The sequence below is a fragment of the Callithrix jacchus genome, chromosome 7 (assembly GCF_049354715.1).
Source record: "Callithrix jacchus isolate 240 chromosome 7, calJac240_pri, whole genome shotgun sequence".
NCBI lineage: Eukaryota > Metazoa > Chordata > Mammalia > Primates > Cebidae > Callithrix > Callithrix jacchus.
The window spans coordinates 40917234-40923166 of NC_133508.1; positions in this window are offsets into that span (position 1 = coordinate 40917234).

The window sequence follows — 5933 nt, forward strand, 5'->3', positions numbered from 1 at the left end:
TCTGTGATGTGCCATTTGGATGCTGCATCTGGGGGCTCTGCAGGAGGGGTTTCTGGTTCAAAGGTTGCTGAAAGAAGAGAGAATGTGGGAGCAAAGCACAGAGTGTGTGGCCTGGTTCTTCATGGAACCAGGCCACACAGTGACTCTGGTGGGGCTCAGAAGCTGTCAGCTCGTGGCCTCACCCTGGGGCCTCTCAGAAGTGACCACTTTGTCCACAGGTGGAGGGCATTCAGGGCCCATCATGCTCAGTGCCCCTACCCCCTTCATCTCCTCCACTGACCTCCAGCCCTGGCTTTCATTACAGACCCTTGGGAGCAGGTTCCATGAGAGCCCAGAAGCCCATCCACGGCAATGATTAGACACAAAAAGCACCACCCTGGGGAGGCTCGGGCATCCCCACACACAAGCGCCCCTTGCTTCACGGCATGGTCACCCCCTGGGACATCAGGGAGGCTATCTCAGGGCACCTCTGCCACCAAGGGCTCCAGATGCCTGTGCCCCGATGGAGATGCCATGATCCCTTGTTGAATGGTGCCACCATGATGATGTTTTCTGAGGGACTTGGTGCTCCAGGGTCCTATAACCCTGCAGCCTCATTTCAACCAGGATAGGTGGCACACAGTCCTGAGGGCAGCTGCCTGCCCCATGGCATGACTCTAGCCAGAGGGCAAGATATTACCTGCTGCCCAGCCCAGCTCCCATGACAGCAGGACCCTCTGTGATCTGGGCTGAAGGTGAGGTGGGGCAGGACACTGGGAAGAGGCTCCCACCAGACCCTGGCAGAGGATTTGGGAGGGTCTGAGAAAGACAGGTGTGACTCTGTCCTCCCAAGTGGCCATGCCATCAGGGCAGAGTTCAGCTCTTCTAGGCCCTAGACCTGGGTCAAGGTTCTAGGAATCCACAGCTGGGCCTAGTGGAGGGGCCGAGTGCAGCCAAGAATCCACATAGCAAGAGACCAACCCTCAAACCTTCAAACCTTCAAAAGTCTGCCGAGGAATGGGGCCCTCACAGGTGGCTCTGCCCTTTGCTCCAGAGGCACCACGGGGAGTGTTGGGATGCCACTCTGCTCAGCTGTGCTCAGCCTTCCCAGGTGGCGGGGGTCACCCGTCCCACCTACAGGGAGCTTGGTACACATACTCCTCCCAGGCAGGTACTGGCCCTCGCAAGTGAGGCAAAGCTTGGCAAAGCTTGGCAAAACTCCGGCCTCTGCCACAGCCACTGCTCTCTGCCTGGAGCAGCCGCCTGGTGGTCCTTGGCGTGGACCTCAGCTGATAGGCAGCACCCTGGGAAGGAGCCCCCAGCCTTGTGCTCACACCCACTGCACCTGGTGTCCACAATTTCCACACTGAGGGTCTCCAAAGCCCTAGCCCCCTCCACCCAGCCAGCAGGGGTTGAGCACATAGGGCCCTTCCATTCCCAGGCTTTCGGGGGCTCACAGAGAGCCTCTATCACCCTGATCCCATCCCCGGGACCCAGCCCCTCCGCGCATGTCCAGGCACAGAGCTGAACTTGGATAAACGGCCCGACCGCTGCACTCACCCTCTCCTTCTGCGGGGACCCAGACCCCAGCTTGGGAAGCCAGAGTTGACCCAAGGGTCACTGCTGACTCTGGAGGCCGGAGTGGGGTGGCCCACAGCGGGGACGGAACTCTCGGTCCCCTTTGCCTCGCTCCCCTCGAGTGGTCTGGGGAGGCTTTGGGCCCTGGATCCACATCCCCCGACCCCGTCTTCCTTCCCGAGTGTGGGACGGGCTCTTCTGCCCCTGGGATGGCAAGGGCAGGACTGGGCCTCCCCAAGGGTCCCCAGGAAACTGGAGGCAGGGATGTGAGTCCCCCTGAGCCAGAGCAGGAAGCTTGTAAACAAATGAGGTGTGACTGTCGACAGTTTAAATACTGTGTGGTTTGCCGGCTTCCAGATGAGGGGATTCATGGAGTCTCAGGAGTTCAAGCGCATTCCCGGTAATCCGGCGCAGATAAGGAGAGCGGTGCGGCTGCTGGTAGAGCCCCTGCCACCAGGGAGAGGACCCCAGGGACTGGCTCACAAAGCCAGGACCCTCCCCACAGGGTGGCTTCATCCCGGCTCTCCCATGCCCCCTCTGTCCCAACGTGGAGGCCGCTCCCTTCCTTGTGGAAGATGTGGGAGATGCTGTCCCAAGACGGGCCACCTGCATGGGGGATTTGTGGTCCTGAGGGCTGGGCAGGCGCCTGCAGGGAGAAGAGACCAGCGCCCGGGAGGAAGAAGTCTGACTCCTGATCTGCCACAGGCCCTATGAAGAAGAGGTTGCTGTGGCTCCCCAGTATGCTGGCCTCCAGCCCCTGGGACGCAGGCACGTGAGTGTGACCCTAGCTCCTCAGGCTCCAATGGATGGTGATTCTCGCGTGGGGTGGGGTGGGGTGCCCCTGTGCCACAGAGGGGCTGTGCTGCTCCCTTCCCATCTTCCAGGCCAGGAGCCTGTCAGCACCCCGAAAGCCGAGGCTCCCGGCAATGCCACGAGGACTTCGAAGACCCCAGTCCTCCCGGAAGGTGAAGTCCATGCCTGTGGTCCCCAGAGGCAGGAAGGTCCTGCAGTTCAGGCATGAGTCAGAAGCCAGAGGGTCTGGCCAAGGCTGGGAGGGGCCTGGAGTCACCAACCAGGCCAGACCTCAGGTCATTCATTTGCGTGGTAGGTGCTCCGGGAGCAGTGGGTCTTCCTCCAGGCCTGGCCCCTGGACAGGTGTGTGCCAGGTCCCAGGCAGTCAGTGGGCCCTATTCTGGGATAAGCAAGGATGTCTGAAACTGCGATGGGCCGAGGTCAGGGTTCAGGGCGCACATGGTGAAGACTCTGAGATGGACTCCCTGCTCCCAAGGCTCCCTCCACACCCAGAGCCCAACACAGGGGTGGAGGGAGGGAGGGCCATGGTGGGCTGGAGCCCCACTCAGGGGTGGAGGGAGGGAGGGCTATGGTGGGTTGGAGCCCCATGCAGGGGCAGAGGGAGGGAGGGCCACGGTGGGCTGGAGCCCCACACAGGGGCAGAGGGAGGGAGGGCCATGGTGGGCTGGAGCCCCACGCAGGGTCGGAGGGAGGCAGGGCCATGGTGGGACAGATGTGCTGAGTTTGGCTCACTTAGCATTTGTCACCGGGGCGAGTCTTTAGAGAATTTCTGTGAGGTGGGGCTTCCCCAGGAAGGGTGAGGGGCACCAGGGCTGCTGGGACGAGGGAATGCCCGGCTCACTAAGGGGATCTGGTATGGTGGTGTGGGGCCCCCTCCCTGGGCCTTGGTGTCGGATGGGTACAGGGAAGACCCACCCTCTCATTCCCGCAGAGCAGGACCTGGCCATCACGCCTGCTCTTGTCCTGAGAGGAGCCCTCCTTGGGCAGGACTGAGCAAGAGCCAGCACTTCACCCAGGCCAAAGCGAGGCGGCCGGAGCCGCTCCAGCCTCATGGTTTCACTAGGATTGAAAATCTGCATCCCACAGGCAACCCCCGCCAGCTCAAGGCTGTGTCCCTGCTCTTGGCAAAACTGTCACCGGGCCACGGTGCAAAGCCGGGAGCAGCAAGCTTCCCTCCTCCACATTTACTTTCACATTGAGCCACACTTTCGGCTTCCTGCTGGGCGTCCGTGGCCTGGGTGCCCGGGGCACTGTCCTCTGGTGACAACGCCCGGCTCGGGAAACAATGTGGACATTGTCGCATGCGGCCCTGGCTCAGCGCAGGGAAATGTAAGACATCCCGGTTATCACGCCCACAGGGGACGGGGCCGAGCTCCAGCTCGCCACCATGTTGTCATTACGCCCATCATTCTCCCAAATCTCTTTCTCTCTCACCCCACCTTTGGGTGGCAGCAGCAGCAGTGGAAGGAGAGAGTGGCTGTGCTGGAACCCAGGGCCCCAGGGCGTCATCCTACTCAGGCTAGCTGGATGGCGTCCAGGGCCCACAGGAGCCAGGGAGCGGGGGGGCACCGCTCCTCAGGGTGCCTTGGTGGGGGGGCAGCCAGCCGCATGGATGCCCAGCAGGCGACTCCTAGACCCATTCCCACCCTCCCCACCATTGTCTCTGGCAGGGGCTGCAGTGACACTGCCTGGGGGAGATGAGGGCAGAGCTGGCCCGCCTGCCACCGCCCTCATGGGCCAACTCTGGTCAGAGGTGGCCACTCCTGGCTCCCACAGGCTGGAGGCTCCATGCACCTTTGCCAGCCTGCCCTCGGGTCATGGGACATGATAGCCCCCACCCCAAGCCTGGCAGGACTGGGCTCTCCCTCCGGGAGAGGGAGTACGGAGCCCGCTTCACCCGCCGTGGTGGCTTCAGGCCTCACTGAGAGGCGGCGGCCAGCGTAAGAGGATACCTCACAGTTATGCAACCCGGGCCAGCGAGGATGGGCGCGCAGCCCGGCCAGCCAAAACAAGCACCGTCCGACTCCAGAGTGTGAAATCGTCAGGCCCAATTAGAGGGAGCTCGGGGAGCCAGCCAGGGGCTGGACACAGGGCACGGCCTTCCTGGGAAGGGCTGCAGGCTGTGAGGCCTCACCCACCCTGCGGAGGTCTGGCCCTGCTGCCACCGGGCACCCTGGGGAGGACAGAGGGAGGCGTCCACAGCTTTCTCCCCTTTCCCCCAGTTAGACTGGGACATTTCACATACAGACACAGCTCGAGATGGGGGGTGGGCAGCCAGAGACGCTCTTGCTTCCTTTTTTCTGCCTCGGGAGCCCTGGAGGCGGGTCCACAGTGGGACATGAGCTCTCTGAGCAGCCAGGCCCTGATGGGTCCCGGAGATTCCAACAGGAGCCCAAGCTTGGCTGTTACCGGGAATTTATAGTGCAGGGGCAGGAGCCAGCGTCAACTCGGGGAAGGCAGGGGCAGGGCTTGGGGTGGAGTGAATACCCTCTACATACTGAGGGAGGAAAGAACCATGCAGGCTGCGCCCGGCAGCCCTGAGATGCCTCTAAGGCTTTGGGGTGACTCGATGTTGGGGGCCGCCCAGGGGAGGAGAGATACACAGGAGGAGGTGCATTATCCTGACGTGGCGTTCTGTGTCTGTAGAGCACACACCCCTCTTTCTCACCAGCCATCTTCAGGGCCAGCCAAATGCAGCAAGAGGCGCCGCCTGCCCCAAGAGGAGGTGAGGGGACATGCTGCCCCGTGAGCATCCCAGGCTGGAGCCCAGTGAGCAGGACATGGCTGGCCCGGAGCCGGTCCCGGAGGAGGCCGACCCTCCACAGTGGTGAAGGGGCAGCAGATGCCAGGCCACATGGGAGGCAGCTAGGGCAGGAAGTGGAGCCTGGTGGAGACCACGAGCAGAGTGAGGGGTAGTGCAGCCAGGCGGGGGCACATCTCTTATCTCTGGGAACCTGGGAGATGGTTCCCATACAGCCCATCCCCAGATACAGGAATCAGAAAAGCAAAGGTGAGGCTGGAGGAAGGTCTGAGGCATTGGCTGCGTCTGTGGTGGAGGGAGGAGCCTGGGCCACGCCGGAGGCAGTTGGGGGGGCGTGTTTCCGGGCCTAGAGGGGCGGGGGCTGCGAGCCGCCCATGGCTTTGTCATGTGTGTAGGTGTGGGGAGTGGGTAAGTGTGCACGTCACGGTGGCTGGGCCACCTTCACCCAACTTCACCAGGTGAAGGTGTTTTAGATGTGGGCAGCCCGACATCTGCAGGTCATGCAGGTGGGCCCTTCACAGTGTGAGGGGCCTCATCCATTCAAGGGAGGCCTTCAGAAGAAGAGGCGGGTTCCCGAGGAGGGGGTCCTGCCTTCAGACCCAAAACCGCGCCATCCACTCTTCCCAGATCCAGCCTGTCAAGGCTGCCAGAGCCCCCACAATCACTGGAGCCTGTTCCTTAAAATACTCCCCTCCGACACACACACACACACACACACACACACACACACACACAGATTCTAGCGCTCATCCTGTCGGTTCTGCTTCTCTGAAGAACCCTTGCCCACAGGGGAACAGAGATG